General features: G+C 45.9%; 1 protein-coding gene across 3 annotated transcripts in view; it reads right to left on the bottom strand.

Annotated features, from left to right (window-relative positions):
- LOC139423715 (cyclin-dependent kinase 14) overlaps positions 1-19252 on the bottom strand; it is a 229164-nt gene that overhangs the window by 9935 nt on the left and 199977 nt on the right. For 2 of the 3 annotated variants that reach the window (XM_071175331.1, XM_071175343.1), the window contains one exon: positions 2392-3358. The exons of the other annotated variant lie outside the window; for it this stretch is intronic. The gene's annotated coding sequence lies outside the window, so the exon portion shown is untranslated. Of the gene's footprint in view, positions 1-2391; positions 3359-19252 lie in introns of those variants that run through there. 3 annotated transcript variants of the gene reach the window in all.

Raw genomic sequence — 19252 nt, 5'->3', positions numbered from 1 at the left:
CCATAATAACATTACATACAGGTCGTAACAAATAGGTAATGCAACAGCTATTCTACTATTATATCCTACGTTTCAGTTTATAAAGTGACCGGTAACACTTCTTCTATGTCCGAAACCACTTGTGAAAAATGATGTATTTTCAGAGCATCATACAAACAAGAAAAAATAGATACGCAAAGAGAAGCTTTTTTTTTTGTACTGTAAAACACAGATTCAGTGTTGAGTACAGCGGGGGTTGCATGTCTGGTTCCAAAACGCCTTTCCCAACATATACTGTACGTCTACGCAGTTAAGAAACTGACAAGGCCAAAAAATATACTGTATGTGTATATATCCATATATATTTAATACGAATCCTCTCTTTTATGGCGCAAAGGAGACACGCGTGACCCTGTATGTATGCAAACATAGTACAAGCGTCACTATTAAATTTTACACAAGGCGTTTCACCTCCCCTTTTATATACAGCCTAGTAAGACAGTTTATAACAAAGGATACAAAATGATTAAATATTGACATGTATCTCGAAATATGACTCAGAATGTGCACATTCTGTAGCATGACCAGTATAGCAAACAGATCCATCTTAAGCCATTCCCCAATTCAGATTTGAATGGTGTATTTGTAAATGCATTTTATTAAACATCTGGAAGTTAACTTTACAAGCAAGAACCAATGGTAACATTCAAATGATAGTAGGCCCCATTAAAATGTGAATAATTTCGACCACCACAGTGCTCAATGTGCAATTTCACTACTTCTTTCCCAAGATTTCCCTTCATAGAGAAAATGCTTTTTGTTCCCAAAGGAGAAAAAAAGAGCTTTCAGGAACTCCACGCAGGCAGGCAGGTAGTCCAAAACATATACAGTATTTTCATGTTTATGTGATGTCGCAGGCAGGAGGCAAAGGAAGAAACTTCTGGGACACAAAGGCACAAAATAAAAAGGGGGGGAAAGAAAAGTGATATGCCACACAGAAAGCAGGAGAGTAACGTATCAACAATAATTATTCAGCTGCTAATACCTTAGTATCCCATAAAGCCATGCAAGGCCGAGAAGAGCGAGCTGGGCGATCTATCTCAGCAGAGCTCTCAGGTATTTACCCTCCTCTGTCACGCTGCTTTAGTCACATTAAGACGCCACTCTACTCTCCACCCTTCCTCACCGTCTTCACTACCACAACACAGAATCACTTGCCCCACCAGGAATGACACTGAAGTTCTATGAAATCACTTCAAGTATTTGTAGTAGTTCTCCTTAAAAAGTCTCACTGGGGTTGGAAACTGGGGTCTGTTGGCCTATACTATGGTTGACAAGGGCGGGGCACTGATATTTCTATTCTGTGCAGGCAAGGGCATGTGATTAAGGACAACACAGGTGCAAAAAGTGACATGTTTAATAAGCTGGAATGTAAAGTAGGGCAAGTAGATTAAAAAAGTGCATTCTCAAAAAGCTAATGACACAAGTCGTCACTATCACTGTGTTTCTCTGTCGTTGCCTCGCCTGCTCTATATCACACCAAACACCACTAGAGATGGTGGGACAATTAAAGCTGTACCATTACATGGACTTGGCCATATGGCGAACTATGTCAAAGCCTTCTACAAGACTCCCTACAAGACTTCCTTTTAGCGTGTCCTCCTCCTCCTCCCTCTATGATAGACTAGCAGGTGAGGCAGGGGTGGAGAGGGACTGTGTGTGGCCAAGTGTCTACAGTATAATACCTGTGACCGTCTCTCATGTATTCTCATGTGTGTGTGTTAGTGTGTGTGTGTGTGTGTGTGTGTGTGTGTGTGTGTGTGTGTGTGTGTGTGTGTGTGTGTGTGTGTGTGTGTGTGTGTGTGTGTGTGAGTGCACACACACGTCTTTCTAAGGGTGTCAGCGTGGATTAAGAAAACTAATCTCTCCTGATCGTCAGTGTGTGTCCATGATATCTCACTCAGAACTCTCCTCCCCCTCTACTTGTGAACAGTACAGGCCCATTCAGATTAGTGGTAGATTTCAAATCAATCCATAAAACAGGAACCCATATTCTCCATGTTACTGGTCATTGCTATATTACCTAGCTCACACATGACTAATATGAGCAGGTATTTTTATACACAACAACACCCAGTTGTAAATCGAACACAAAGATATCTTTGTACCAGCCAATGAAACAAAACTATTTGTTAGATCAATATCACACAATATCAAAAAAAGTGCTCCTAGTAATTGTAATTGACGTGATAGCTGAGACAAACAGCCAATGACGTAATCGTGTAAAAAACATTTGTGATGACGTCTGACAGTACATTACTGGACGGTGACGGTTCAAAGGACGTGAAGGAGAAGAGGATTGTCACGGGTCGAAGTAACCAAGAGATCAAAATCCCACTGAGCCTATTTACCATCTAGATACAGTGCACAACAAGATAACAGTACCTCATGGCCTACATGGAAGCACCAATGAAGGGTATTGCCCATGTTTTGATGCACACGCAACCACACAGACATAACACACCCACATACACTTGAGACGAACCACAGCGAATGTACCATATAACATGTGACTCTTCACGATGTCATCGACACTCATTGCTTTGTGTGTATGCCTCATCTCCAGCAGAGACTAACAGATTATTATCACCAGTATCACTATTACAGTATTAGTACCATTGCTCTTATGATTATTATTGTTTTGATGCCATTTGACTCTGGCCTGACAGTTACAGAGGAGGAACAGATCAAAGTTAAAGAGAAACATTACCACCGCTTGTCATTCTCAGTTCCAGTTTGTGTTGTGAGTGTGAGTGAAACTGTCCAGTGGGTGTGTATCTGTGTGTGTGTACGTGTGAGTTTGTGCATGCGTGCGTGAATGCATGCAAGTGCAGCATGTTAGTGAAAGAATTGAAGCTTTCTTGGAGTCCGTGATATATTTTCGAGATATGAGTATACTGTACACACAAATATACATTCTCACATAGGTAGTTAGAAACACAAGCCACAGTATGTATCAATAGTATTGTAAAGTCCCTTGATGATTAAGGGTATTGTAAATGTGTCAACGATATATGAGTATCATAACATTATAAAAGTCAACAAAAATTGCAAATTATAAAACTGAAATTGGAGGTGTCACCCACCAAAATGTATACACGCACGCACGCACGCGCGCGCACACACACACACACACACACACACACACACACACACACACACACACACACACACACACACACACACACACACACACACACACACACACACACAGTTGGAAAGGTAATAAGTTAAAGAAACAGAAGAGGGAATGTGATCCCGGTGGTTCCTCCATCTCAGTGTCTTTGTCCTTCTCTCTTGGACTGACCACAGCAGCAACCTGAAAAACACACACACACACACACACAAACACTTTAGTTAATCTGCCAACTGGAAATTAACTAACCACAACTACCTTATTTCTGAACGACCCCTTAGGAGAGAAGTAAAAAGAGAGAGAAAAATAGAGACGGAGAGAGAGAGAGAAATAACCCAGTAGACCTGGCTGGCTTGGAGCGCTCCTCTAATCCCCTTCTTTCTTTCTAGTGACCATACTGCAATAATAAATAATGCATGTCTCTCCCTGTGTCCTCTCCCCCCCCCTCCCCCTCTCTCACTCTTTCCCCCCTCTTTCTCTTTCTGTCTCTCGCTCAGCCTTTGGAAGTCCATTCCCAGTGGATGTGAGGCAGTCTATGCCAGGAATCTGAAGTCTTGGATGGACGCCTCCTTTATCTGCTGCTCATGCAGCTCTCTGACTCAAAAACACATACAGGCGGTGTAGGAATGTGTGTGTGTTAGTGTTTGTGGGCGCGCGCGCACGCGCGTGTGTGTGTATGTGTGTGTGTGTGTGCGCGTGTGTGAGAGAGAGGGGTAAGAGGGAGAAAGAGAAGTAGCGAGAAGATGAGCTTGACTTCAGGTTGCATTGTGTAAAGCAGGGATAGAGTATGGAGTCTTGTTTAGGTCAAAAAGGACACCGCGAGATGAACAGAGTGGACATAGGACAGAAACAGAGAAAAGGGGATAAACAGACAGAGAGAGAAAAGGAGAGAGGATGTGAGGCTGAGAAGTTCAAGGTCACAGAAGCACTCAGTCTCTCTCCCGTTCATCTCTCTCTCTTTCTCTGCCTCAGGGTGAGTTATTGTACGGCAGGTCGTGAGGCCCACACAGAGGGATCTCTCTCCCCCCTCTCTCCTTTTGCTCTCCTCCCTACAGTATCATATACTCTTTAAGTCAACAATGGAATGTGTTGTTTTTGAGGCCTGATTTAGTCCTGTGGGATGAAAAAGTACTAAAGATGTGTGTGTGTGAGTGAGTGTGTGTGTGTGAGTGAGTGTGTGTGTGTAAGGGGTTCCGCTTAAGGAACCAGATGGGTAGGATTTGTAGGGCGTGGCCATGTCCAATAGGGCCAGCTGTTGTCTGTCATACAATGGTAAATAGACAGAACTTCCCCCCCCCACACACACAATGATATCATTAAGAAGGGAAAGTGCTTAGTGCTGGGTGGTGGGATATTTAACAATGGAGAGAGAGATCGAGCGAGAGAATAAGAAGAGGTGACTACTAAAGAAAACAAACACAAGCTAACCTCTCTCTCTCTGATCACCCTTCCCCCTCCACTCGCCCACACCCGCGTTTGTTGCCTGCTCCCTCTTTTCTCCCCAATCCCACTCCCCCCTCTCCCCCCACATCCCAGTCTCTCTGAGGCCATGTTCAAATATCAGCACAGTTCTTCTCTAGATGTTCATCGGGCAGCCAGTGAGTCTTGCAGTGAGCGGGTCGCTCCCCAGACAATCCCCTCCTCAACACACACACCTTTCATCCCTTATATCTGCCTGATCAAAGAGCCTGTCACTACCGTGAAGCAGCAGCTCTGGAAATACTAATAACCCCAGATGAACACCTCAGAGAACGGAGACAAACCTCTCAGGTGTTGCAGAATACTAACACACTTCAAATAAGCCTAAGTAGCATATAAACACCATGGACATAATCATGTAGACTAAAAACACAGAGGGGTTTTAAAACAGTCAAATACTTCAAATAGGCCTAACTAGCTTATCAATAAATATGTTTACATGCACACTAATAATATGATATTAAACTGACTTTGGCAGTAGGCAGATTATGCATTAGTCATGTAAACACCTTGTTCTGCTTAGCTTAATCGGAGTAAGGTTAAAATCATAGGAAGCATACGCCGATTGAAACACCTGGTGTTCTGCGCAATCCTTTGAATCCTTTGGATATGTAAACAAACGTTCCAGTGGTGTATTAGATCTGGGCATATGTACCAGCCGAGAGCCTCCCTCTTTAGTACGAGTCAGTTTGGAACAACTGAATGTATGTGACTTAGAAGTGGATTTCACATACAAACTTTTTATGTCCCAACTCAGAATCAAATATGCTTCCCAAAAAGAACATGGTCGCTGTGGTAAAAGCTTTATTTTGATTGGTGATTTTCTGCATTTATCAGAGTGCCATCAGGTAGCCTGATTTCAGATGTGTCCATCTAAACAGGGTTATTAGGGAAATCGGTCTTCTTGCAAAGCATGTAAACGTTTTAATCTGTTACGGATACAGTTATCCTGTGTGTGTATCCTGTGTGTGTATCCTGTGTGTGTGTGTTTCTTTTCTCTCATTCTCCCCTCACAGGTGAAAAGCATCACTCCCCAATCAGTCAACAATCAACCCATCAATCAGAAGACACACCTCCTCCTGTTTCCTACCCTATCACAGTTCCTTCCCCATGGTTTAAAAACCCCATCATTTGTTTGTTCAAGAGCTCAATCTCTTTGTAATGCCAAGTTGGTAAAACTCCGCTCTTGATAGATTTCAGTAGCTCAATCTTTTTGTAATGCCATGTTGGTAGATCGCTGTTCTTGTAGATTTCAGGAGAGCTCAATCTTTGTAATGCCATGTTGGTAGATCTCTGTTCTATATAGATTTCAAGCTCAATCTCTTTGTTAATGCCATGTCTGTAGCTCTCTGTGTTTCACTCGCTCTCTGTGTATTATTTAACCTCTTCTTTTGTTTGAGCACCTCCAAATCACTTTGTCATCTCCTGTGAGTATTGGTTTTGCTTATGGTGTTTTGCTGGTGGGAAAAGGGGAAACCAAGACAAGTCGCCCATGGGCATACACTACCCGTAGGTAAACTTTGTTAACACACACTAGTTAGAACTGGGCGGACCACCCACTGTATTTTTGGTTAGTTAGTTAGCTGTTGTTAGGTAGGCTAGTCTAGCTTAGGGGTGTTTTTGCATATTTGTTTCTTTCCTTGGGTCCAGCTCAGCCCCTTTTCCTGCTCCCCCCCATTACCGTGTGTTTTACAATAAACCCTGAGTTTGACGGTATTATTTCAGTTGTCCTGGTTATTACGTTCACACTTTTACTTTGTCACAATTATAATTTACATGAGTTATGTTACGCGTCTCATTACCATCCCCCCCTAGACTGTCGGGCCAAAAAGGGATTCGTAACATAATCAAACTATTATATTAATCTGACGATCCACAATAATCGCATTACTGTGTGCATATAACCGTACTCAATTAAATTTTTACAGGTCTCTTTAACAAACAGGATTTGGTTCTAAATTCTACAGATGATTATCAATCCAAAACACCCTGAATTAACAGGAGTTGTCTACATTGGTAGTCAGGCAAGCTTGACTGAGGAAGCCTGACACCCTCTGCCTACCACCCCTCCAGAGATCACGCCCTCTGACCCCTAACCCCCACAGCGGTCCCGTCATGTCTGATCCCGGGGTAATGAGGTGCGTCAGCCCGCCATTAAAAATCACTCACACAACACCCTCAGCTGAGACATCCCTGATGCTTTAACAAACTGTTTTACGTGCTGGGCTATAAACTGTGTGTGTGGGTATGTAGGTGTGTGTGTTAGTGAATTGAGGATTTGGAGTGATTTTAATTAAGACAAATCATTTTCCATTTATTTTAAGCACAGGTTTAATTAAAAAACCCAAAGGTTCCCTACTGGATGTAGACTGGACTTAAAAGTTTCCATCCATTAGAATGACAGGAATGCTGTGTTATGGCTACTGCTGTGTTGGGTTGCCATGGCTACTGCAGACTTCACTGGTCTTACATGAGCAGCCGTTTCCAGTGTACTAGTAACAATAATTAATCATTTAGAATGCCTAAATCATCTAAATTATACACTCTCTGTCTCTCTCTCTCTCGCACACACACACGCACACACACACACGCGCACGCGCACGCGCATGCGCAGACAGTCAAATCATCCCAGAGTCGTGGGTACCATCGGTGGTTTGCAGATGGTTTTCTCTGCTTCAGCGGACTAACACAAATCTCCCCACCTGTTTGCTTAGTGGAATACCCTTTACATGTACACATATTTAACAAGACATGGAGCTTGTCTGTAGTGGTTTTTCTGGTAGGGTTCCAGCCATGGTTTATCACTAATAAAAACAGTGTGAGTACCAGAGCCAGTCAGGCAGGGCAGCCTAATGTTTACCAGTCTATAGTCCTATAGCCTGTCTCAGTACTACGCTCCCTTCATTAAAACAGCACTCTACATATCCATTCACCCCTGCCTGCCAGGCTAAACATAACTAGGCCTAATGAATATGAAAGAGAGAGAGAGAGACAGAGAGACAGAGAGAGAGAGAGAAACACACAGATACATTTATGTTTATCTAACCTTGTGGGGACACAATTTATTCTCATTCAAAATCCTATTTTCCTTAACCCCTAACCCTAAACCTAGCCCTAAACGTAACCCTAATCCAATTCTAACCCTAAACAACTAGAAATGTACTTTTTCCTTGTGGGGACTTACAAAATGTCACCAGTTGGTCAGATTTCTTTTAGTTTACTACTGTTGTGGGGACTTCTGGTTAAACACACACACACATACACACACACAAACACACACACACAGGTTTGTAGCAGGGGTTAACGGGTACAGGAAGCGGCCCCGGCCGTCACATGACATGCAGATTCCAAATGGGAATTGGCCGATGACCCACACGCTGGTGGGTATATGGGGAAGATGTTTAATTCCAGCACTGGCTTAAGGCGCCCCTATCTCCCTACCTCAGAACAGACAGAGGCACCATGCATGGGCTAGCTAGCTGACTAGTGAGGATAACACAGCTACGCACAGCTGTCTCTGTTTCTCTCTCTTCTCTCTGGGCAGAGGGGTTAAGTTAACCAGTTCCTGTGTGTGTGTGGGGATGTGTGTGAAGGTGTGAGGCAGTGGAGGTGAGGGGTTCTCTGTTGGTCTCCTCAGGAGAAGAGTGTCTATTCTACACATGGATACATGGATGTGTTTTCTATTTCCTCATGTCCTGGCACCACAATCCCACTGTTGAACGTCTTCCATGTCGGCACTTCAAATACAGGCAGAGTAGCACGTACACTCTCTCTTGTCTCTCAGACACACACTGCATACAGTATACACACACACACACACACACACACACACACACACACTATGGAGTAGTAAGTCAGAGCAGAGGCCTTAGCTTTCAGGCAGCACAGGTGCAAGTCATTATACACACATTCCTGGGTGCATTAAGGGTTGGGTCTGTGAGGCGCTGGGAAGCTGGGTGTTTACATAGCAAGTCATCTCTACAGCCTTGTTCTACACTACCTCGGATTTACAACTGCAACTCTTAACAGCACCACCCTCCAAACCACTATTACTGCAACTGCTACTCTTAACAGCACCACCCTCCAAACCACTATTACTGCAACTGCTACTCTTAACAGCACCACCCTCCAAACCACTATTACTGCAACTGCAACTCTTAACAACACCACCCTCCAAACCACTATTACTGCAACTGCTACTCTTAACAGCACCACCCTCCAAACCACTATTACTACAACTGCTACTCTTAACAGCACCACCCTCCAAACCACTATTACTGCAACTGCTACTCTTAACAGCACCACCCTCCAAACCACTATTACTACAACTGCTACTCTTAACAGCACCACCCTCCAAACCACTATTACTGCAACTGCTACTCTTAACAGCAACACCTTCGGCTTGGCAACACAACGGCTTGGCTGGCTGAATAAAGAGATGAGAAACTGTAGTTCGAAGAAGAAACTACAGACAAATTATATTCTGCTTTACACACATTTTTTGAATATGTCATTTTAAAGTGTATATGAATAAATAGGAGCTGTGGTGTGGGTGAATGATGTCTGACCCCCTTTGACATTACCAGTGTGTATGTTGTGTGTCTGTGTTCGTGTGTCCATTAGATCTTCAACGGAAAGATCAGCCTCTAAAGCACTGCGCTCACTAAAGATCCCGCCAGTGTCAAACTATTTCTGGGGCGAGAGCGGAAAGCGGTTACTATATTCTCATCCCATAAATCGCTGTTGGTTTGAGTGCTGTATTCCTTGTCTGAGGCCTGGCTGATTTCCCCCTTGTGGGGTTTCTGTCAGTAAGGACATGGGAACACAGCTGAGAAGAAGACAAGAGGAGGAGAGGAAGACAGGAGGAGGGGAGGAGGAGAGGAAAAGAGGTGGAGAGGGAGAGGAAGACAGGAGGAGGAGAGGAAGACAGGAGTAGGGGAGGAGGAGAGGAAGACAGGAGGAGGAGAGGAAGAGAGGAGGAGGAGAGGAAAAGAGGAGGAGAGGAAGAGAGGAGGAGAGGAGAAAAGAAGAAGAGGGTGAGAGCTATTGCTTAGGCGCCTGACTGTAGTGTGACAGCGGAGACTGCCACTGTGCTGGTGTGTGTGTGTGTGTGTGTGTGTGTGTGTGTGTGTGTGTGTGTGTGAGCTTCTCCCTGCTACAGTATCTAACCCTGCTGTAAATCAGTAGACCTCCTGCTGGGAGCAGCCCATTCACAGACCAGCCCGATACTATAACACAAAGACCCCCATCAACCCCCATTAAAACACACAGCGCCCCCATTCATCTCCAGTCACACCGTCATAACTCTCTCCCTCCATGGACCTAATGGTTGTGTGTGTGTGTGTGTGTGTGTGTGTGTGTGTGTGTGTGTGTGTGTGTGTGATGGGATGTGCCATAACTCTCCAACCATGGAGAGGTAATGGTTATGTACAAGGCTGTGCTCCACTCGGTCTTCCCCTTCACAGTGTCCTCCCTCCTAGAGGGAAATGACTGCTACATTGTGGATGTCTGACAGGCCTTGTGAGGGGTAAGTGGCTTTTGGAGGATTGTAGAGCCAAAGCAAACATCTATTGGAGTTAGAAGAGACTATCCAGTGGTACTACTAATGCCTAGTGTAAATAGACCCAGTCAGTCCTCCAGTCCCATGGAGCAGCTCCTCTGGTGTCTGAGTCTGTGATACGCACAGGAGGCTGTGATACGTACAGGAGGCTATGATACGTACCGGGAGCTATGATACGTACCGGGGGCTGTGATACATACAGGAGGCTGTGATACGTACCGGAGGCTGTGATACGTACAGGAGGCTGTGATACATACAGGAGGCTGTGATACGTACAGGAGGCTGTGATACGTACAGGAGGCTGTGATACGTGCGGGAGGCTGTGATATATACCGGAGGCTCTGATACGTACAGGAGTCTGTGATACGTACAGGAGGCAGTGATACGTACAGGAGGCTGTGATATGTACAGGAGTCTGTGATACGTACAGGAGGTTGTAATACGTACAGGAGGTTGTAATACATACAGGACGTTGTAATACATACAGGAGGTTGTAATACATACAAGAGGCTGTAATACGTACAGGGGTCTGTGATACGTACAGGAGGCTGTGATACGTACAGGAGTCTGTGATACGTACAGGAGGTTGTAATACGTACAGGAGGTTGTGATACGTACAGGAGGCTGTGATACGTACAGGAGTCTGTGATACGTACAGGAGGTTGTAATACGTACAGGAGGTTGTAATACATACAGGACGTTGTAATACATACAGGAGGTTGTAATACATACAAGAGGCTGTAATACGTACAGGAGGTTGTAATACGTACAGGAGGCTGTGATACGTACAGGAGGTTGTAATACGTACAGGAGGTTGTAATACATACAGGAGGCTGTAATACATACAGGAGGCTGTAATACATACAGGAGGTTGTGATACGTACAGGAGGCTGTGATACGTACAGGAGTCTGTGATACGTACAGGAGGCTGTGATACGTACAGAAGGTTGTAATACATACAGGAGGTTGTAATACATACAGGAGGTTGTAATATGTACAGGAGGCTGTAATTGAAAATTCTGAGATTTTCCAGAAATCACGGTTGGGAAATTCCCAGAATCAGGAGGGAATAAGTAGGATATCCAGAATCCTCCTAACAGGATTTCTGAAAACCCAGGGAATTTGGGGAGGGTTACTGACATTTCCCAACACTGAGTCCCACAGACAGTAGCTAAGACAGCCTGCTCTAGCCTAATGCAGACTATGGACAAGGGCTTTACAGTGTATTTGCATATTCATGTTTGAATAATGATGCTACAATATTCTATTTTATTACAGTATATACACGGTCCTGTATGGTAGCGCATGGCGCTTGAAACGCCAGAAGAGTGAGTTTGATTCCTAGAGCCACACAAACATACAAATGAATGCACGGATGACTGTAAGTCACTTTGGATAAATGTGTCTGCTAAATGGCATTTATTATATGTACATTATACGTGCACAGTTCTGTATAGAACACCACAGATTACAGCTGGCTTGTAGTAAGTAGATCTAGAAGGAAGGTGAGGTCTTCCCATCAGGACCCAAACTAAGGACATGCCTCTGTTTGCTCTTCCCATATAACACTACAGTGACAGTACACATGGATAGACAACCTCAATAACCTCTCTCCCTCCCTACCTCTCTCCTACTCTGCCTATCATGACTTACTACTAAAACTACCTGGTTCTAACAAAACTCCCCCTGCCCTTTCCACCCTAACCCAGCAGCCAGAGCTCCAACTAGCCACACCCACACACACACACATTAACACTTAGCTGGCTAAATCACACCCAGTGGAGAAATGAAAGCAGAACCATTAGCATGGACATGGGATTAGCTATATTTGCATCATGGCTGAAGTGGGAAGTGATGCACCTTAGAGTTAAGGTCAATGTCTGCCCCAACACAACACCCTCAGAGTTAACGTCACTGTCTGCCCCAACACAACACCCTCAGAGTTAAGGTCACTGTCTGCCACAACACAACACCCTCAGAGTTAAGGTCACTGTCTGCACCAACACAACACCCTCAGAGTTACGGTCACTGTCTGCCCTGACACAACACCCTCAGAGTTAAGGTCAATGTCTGCCCTAACACAGCACCCTCAGAGTTAAGGTCACTCTCTGCCCTGACACAACACCCTCAGAGTTAAGGTCACTGTCTGCACCAACACAACACCCTCAGAGTTAAGGTCACTGTCTGCCCCAACACAACACCCTCAGAGTTAAGGTCACTGTCTGCCCCAACACAACACCCTCAGAGTTAAGGTCACTGTCTGCCCCAACACAACACCCTCAGAGTTAAGGTCACCGTCTGTCCACACAACACCCTCAGAGTTAAGGTCACTGTCTGCCCCAACACAACACCCTCAGAGTTAAGGTCACTGTCTGCCAAAACACAACACCCTCAGAGTTAAGGTCACTGTCTGCCCTGACACAACACCCTCAGAGTTAAGGTCAATGTCTGGCCACACAACACCCTCAGAGGTAAGGTCAATGTCTGGCCACACAACACCCTCAGAGTTAAGATCACTGTCTGCTGACACAACACCCTCAGAGTTAAGGTCACTGTCTGCCCCAACACAACACCCTCAGAGTTAAGGTCACTGTCTGCTGACACAACACCCTCAGAGTTAAGGTCACTGTCTGCCCCAACACAACACCCTCAGAGTTAAGGTCACTGTCTGCCCCAACACAACACCCCCAGAGTTAAGGTCACTGTCTGGCCACACAACACCCTCAGAGTTAAGGTCACAGTCTGTCCACACAACACCCTCAGAGTTAAGGTCAATGTCTGGCCAAACAACACCCTCAGAGTTAAGGTCACTGTCTGCACCAACACTACACCCTCAGAGTTAAGGTCACTCTCTGCCCCAACACAGCACCCTCAGAGTTAAGGTCACTCTCTGCCCTGACACAACACCATCAGAGTTAAGGTCACAGTCTGTCCACACAACACCCTCGGAGTTAAGGTCACTTTCTGCCCCAACACAACACCCTCAGAGTTAAGGCCACTGTCTGCCCTGACACAAAACCCTCAGAGTTAAGGTCACTGTCTGCACCAACACAACACCCTCAGAGTTAAGGTCACTGTCTGCCCTGACACAACACCCTCAGAGTTAAGGTCAATGTCTGGCCACACAACACCCTCAGAGGTAAGGTCAATGTCTGGCCACACAACACCCTCAGAGTTAAGGTCACTGTCTGCACCAACACAACACCCTCAGAGTTAAGGTCACTCTCTGCCCTGACACAACACCCTCAGAGTTACGGTCACAGTCTGTCCACACAACACCCTCAGAGTTAAGGTCACTTTCTGCCCCAACACAACACCCTCAGAGTTAAGGACACTGTCTGCACTAACACAACACCCTCAGAGTTAAGGTCATTGTCTGCCCTGACACAACACCCAAAGAGTTAAGATCATTGTCTGTCCACACAACAACCTCAGAGTTAAGGTCACAGTCTGTCCACACAACAACCTCAGAGTTAAGGTCACAGTCTGTCCACACAACAACCTCAGAGTTAAGGTCAATGTCTGTCCACACAACACCCTCAGAGTTAAGGTCATTGTCTGTCCACACAACAACCTCAGAGTTAAGGTCACTGTCTGTCCACACAACAACCTCAGAGTTAAGGTCACTGTCTGTCCACACAACAACCTCAGAGTTAAGGTCAATGTCTGGCCACACAACACCCTCAGAGTTAAGGTCACTGTCTGTCCACACAACAACCTCAGAGTTAAGGTCAATGTCTGGCCACACAACACCCTCAGAGTTAAGGTCACTGTCTGTCCACACCACAACCTCAGAGTTAAGGTCACTGTCTGGCCACACAACACCCTCAGCCTGATATAAACTCTCAGTACTATCAGGACAGCACACAGACACAGACACACTAAAGACACTTATTAAGCTTCACAGTTTCTCTCTTTTAAAGGAACAGCTACAGTAGTATATTCCAAGTTTTGTGAGATGGCGATGGATGGCGTGCTTTGCGAGGTGAAGAAAAACAAGGGTCTGGAAACTTGGCTTAATGAGCAGTGTTTCATTAGAAGGCCGTTAGTACTGTGGAGCCAGTTTAGGCCTCCGAAAGCCAAACCCACGGTGAAAAGAACTATTAACTACACCGTCCATTCTCACGACAACTTCAGTAGCTCGCTGCCTCTGTGTGTGTTTAAAGTGTGTGTGCGTAAAGTGAGCATGGGTAAAGTGTATGTGTGTTTGTGTGTGTAAAGTGTGTGTGTGTGTGTATCCTCTCCACACATATTGAGCAGCTGGGTGGAGAGAGGAGGAAAGAGGAGAGAGGAGGAAAGAGAAGGAGAGAGGAGGAAAGAGAAGGAGAGAGAAGGAGACAGGAGAGAAGAGGAGGAAAGGTAATGAGAGAGGAGAAGACAGGAGAGAAGAGGAGGAAAGATAAGGAGAGAGGAGGAACGAGAAGGAAAGAGGAGGAAAGAGAAGGAAAGAGAAGGACAGAGGAGGAGACAGGAAGAAAGAGGAGGAAAGATAAGGAGAGAGAAGGAGACAGGAGAGAAGAGGAGGAAAGGTAATGAGAGAGGGGACAGTGGAAAAGAGGAGGAAAGATAAGGAGAGAGGAGGAACGAGAATGAGAGAGAAGGAGAGAAGAGGAAATAGAAGGAGAGAAGGAGGGAGGAGGAAAAATAAGGAGAGAGGAGGAGAGAGTAGGAAAGAGAAGGATAGAAGGAGAGAGGAGGAGAGAGTAGGAAAGAGAAGGAGAGAGAAGAAATGATAAGGAGAGAGGGGGAGACAGGAGGAAAGAGTAGGAGAGAGAAGGAGAGAGGAGGAAAGAGAAGGAGAGAGGAGAAAAGATAAGGAGAGAGGGGGAGACAGGAGGAAAAAGTAGGAGAGAGAACGAGAGAGGAGGAAAGAGAAGGAGAGAGAAGGAGAGAGGAGGAAGAAAGAGGAAGTAGCCCTCTAAACTCAGATACCACCCGGGTTCTTTCACCGTCCAGCCCATCCTAGGCCCAGGGGTTCAGTCTGCTGTGTTCTACTGCTTCTGCTCTGTAAACTACTAGAGTACGGTCACTGTGAAGCAACGATCTAAGGAGAAGCTACTAGTCTCACGTTCACTGTGGAGCTACGTTCTGCCTGTAAAATACATTGGAAATGCGTTGGTTTCTACGCTTCATCAGATACAGATGAAGTGCAAGGACAAGGACAGGGAAAGATGCTGAGGTACATAATGGATGTTATAGGACTTCTCATTTCCATAACCATGAGAGGAGTGTGCTGAGTCGATGGAGGGAATGATCCACCCCATAGCCTCTAGTGGGGTGTCTCTCTCTCTGCCCCCTCTGGGCCTCGTTTAGCTGCCAGAGCCCTCCCTCCCTCCATCCACATAGGAGTAAACAACAGAGCAGGATTGGGCTTGGCGTTGGTCTCCCCCAGGACCCTGAGCGAGCTGGCAGAGAGACGTCTGTTTAGCATCTGTCAGAAAACGACACGATGGAGCCAAATGGAGGTTCAGTCACATCAGCACTGGGATAGGAGCCCCTGTCATTTCGCTGCCACGTGTCGCCTGGGGCGACACGCACGCACGCACGCACACACACACACACACACACACACACACACACACACACACACACAAATACACACACACACACAGACGAACACACACACAGACGAACACACACACACACACACACACACACACACACACACACACACACAAATACACACACAGACGAACACACCCTTCTTCAGAGAGACCCAGCTCAGCCCGTGTCCACTATCCGGCCCCCAGGCCCTTTTCCCTGGCCACCACATCAAATCACTGCCCCCTCTCTTCACTTGGAGCTCACACCTGAGCTTGGATCTGCTGGGATGTGACAGAATACAATAGCTCAGTGGACAGCACCCTGTACACTTCTCACATAACATGGTTTGGCTAGAGAGAGAGAGAGAGAGAGAGAAAGAGAGAGAGAGAGTTGATGTTCTGCAGAGGGTGAGAGGCCAGATGTTTCTCAATTACAGCTAAGATGGTTCAATTAGTAAAGTTTTGTACACATTCAGTGGCTGTGGAGCACAGTATACACTACTGTAACATACAGTTACAGTGTCATTTGAGGGTGTGCTTCAGCTCTCTCCCACTCTCTCTCTAGCTCTCCTTCTCTCCCACTCTCTCCTTCTCTCCCACACTCAGGTCAGAGAGTTCAGGTCAGAGAGTTCACAGAACTTACTATACTCCTCTGTTTTGGTTTCCTGCATGCTCAACTTCCCACACTGGCCAAAGAGTTCACAGAACTTACTATACTCCTCTGTTTTGGTTTCCTGCATGCTCAACTTCCCACACTGGTCAGAGAGTTCACAGAACTTACTATACTCCTCTGTTTTGGTTTCCTGCATGCTCAACTTCCCACACTGGCCAAAGAGTTCACAGAACTTACTATACTCCTCTGTTTTGGTTTTCTGCATGCTCAACTTCCCACACTGGTCAGAGAGTTCACAGAACTTACTATACTCCTCTGTTTTAGTTTCCTGCATGCTCAACTTCCCACACTGGCCGGAGAGTACACAGAACTTACTATACTCCTCTGTTTTGGTTTTCTGCATGCTCAACTTCCCACACTGGTCAGAGAGTTCACAGAACTTACTATACTCCTCTGTTTTGGTTTCCTGCATGCTCAACTTCCCACACTGGCCAAAGAGTTCACAGAACTTACTATACTCCTCTGTTTTGGTTTCCTGCATGCTCAACTTCCCACACTGGTCAGAGAGTTCACAGAACTTACTATACTCCTCTGTTTTGGTTTCCTGCATGCTCAACTTCCCACACTGGCCAAAGAGTTCACAGAACTTACTATACTCCTCTGTTTTGGTTTTCTGCATGCTCAACTTCCCACACTGGTCAGAGAGTTCACAGAACTTACTATACTCCTCTGTTTTAGTTTCCTGCATGCTCAACTTCCCACACTGGCCGGAGAGTACACAGAACTTACTATACTCCTCTGTTTTGGTTTTCTGCATGCTCAACTTCCCACACTGGCCGGAGAGTTCACAGAACTTATTATACTCCTCTGTTTTGGTTTCCTGCATGCTCAACTTCCCACACTGGCCGGAGAGTACACAGAACACATTGCACAATTTTGGAAATATATAATGGCTGGTTTTGTTGAAAAGACAACTGCAAGGTCAGATTCTCGCTGTTGTGAGGTGCTTTTCTTATAGATCACATCTGGCCAGACTCCGAAGAGCAACGAGAGGGCGTTGACTTTTGAACAACATGCATATCCTAGAGCGAAGGACAATTGTTTCACAAACCACACTTGATGTTTTGCCCAAAATCCGTTCCAGAGTCTGAATGTGTACACTGCCTGCTTACTACATTACCTATCACAGCAGTCTCAGTGCACTATATGTGCACCATCAATATGCTTTATCTCAATATACAATATGTTCTATTTCCAATATGCTGCTATCTAAATCTCTGACTCATTTGGCCTCAGTCACGGTCCTCAGATCCAGAAGCATATTTATAGGGCCACAACGACAGGCCCAGAGCAACGGTCTCTCTCCCTAACCAGCACTAAACAGGCCCAGAGCAACGGTCTCTCTCCCTAACCAGCACTAAACAGGCCCAGAGCAACGGTCTCTCTCCCTAACCAGCACTAAACAGGCTCAGAGCAACAGTCTCTCTCCCTAACCAGCACTAAACAGGCCCAGAGCAACAGTCCCTCTCCCTAACCAGCACTAAACAGGCCCAGAGCAACAGTCTCTCTCCCTAACCAGCACTAAACAGGCCCAGAGCAACAGTCTCTCTACCTAACCAGCACTAAACAGGCCCAGAGCAACAGTCTCTCTACCTAACCAGCACTAAACAGGCCCAGAGCAACGGTCTCTCTCCCTAACCAGCACTAAACAGGCCCAGAGCAACTGTCTCTCTACCTAACCAGCACTAAACAGGCCGAGAGCAACAGTCTCTACCTAACCAGCACTAAACAGGCCGAGAGCAACAGTCTCTACCTAACCAGCACTAAACAGGCCGAGAGCAACAGTCTCTACCTAACCAGCACTAAACAGGCTCAGAGCAACAGTCTCTCTACCTAACCAGCACTAAACAGGCCCAGAGCAACGGTCTCTCTACCTAACCAGCACTAAACAGGCCCAGAGCAACAGTCCCTCTACCTAACCAGCACTAAACAGGCCCAGAGCAACAGTCTCTCTACCTAACCAGCACTAAACAGGCCCAGAGCAACAGTCTCTCTACCTAACCAGCACTAAACAGGCCCAGCGCAACGGTCTCTCTACCTAACCAGCACTAAACAGGCCCAGAGCAATTGTCTCGCTACCTAACCAGCACTAAACAGGCCCAGAGCAGCGGTCTCTACCTAACCAGCACTAAACAGGACTACTAAACATGTTACCCCTCCACCATGACACTAACACATACACACACTCCACAGGGCTGGTGGCAGTGCAGCCTGAAAGCGAGTTTATTGTGCCCTAAACAGCTGAATTTAGTGAGGAAATGAGCTGGAACATACCAATCTATTTCTGTACACCCCCCCCCCTCTCACTCTCCCTGTAATGAGATTATAGGCAAAATGGAAACACAGGGCATAACAGATATAGAGCTAATTTAGGAAAGGGGGGGAAAGAGAAAGTAAGAAAGAGAGAGAGAATGAAAGAAAGAGCGTGAGAGAAAGAGAGAGTTTTTGTGTATGTATGTGGTGGGGTGTCTTGAGGTTGGGGACAGTCAGTGACACAAGGGGGGCATTGCTGGCTAAAGGTGGATCCTTATCGTAATCACTAATATCTCCATACCACAGGGACCACACACACACACACACACACACACACACACACACACACACACACACACACACACACACACACACACACACACACACACACACACACAGTATATGGTGGCGTTATGGTGGTGGGATGGGAGAGGTTGGTCATGGCTGTCATGCACTATTATTGGGGAATGCTATGACACACTGCAAACTCTCAAATAGTATGTAGCCTGTGGTAATATGTAGCCCCTGAACAGGCAGTGAAACCCACTGTTCCTAGGCCGTCATTGAAA

This window comes from Oncorhynchus clarkii, chromosome 2, assembly GCF_045791955.1.
Source record: "Oncorhynchus clarkii lewisi isolate Uvic-CL-2024 chromosome 2, UVic_Ocla_1.0, whole genome shotgun sequence".
Classification (NCBI taxonomy): Eukaryota; Metazoa; Chordata; class Actinopteri; order Salmoniformes; family Salmonidae; genus Oncorhynchus; species Oncorhynchus clarkii.
Note: the sequence above shows the minus strand (reverse complement) of the source record. Positions and strands in the feature narration are given on the sequence as shown.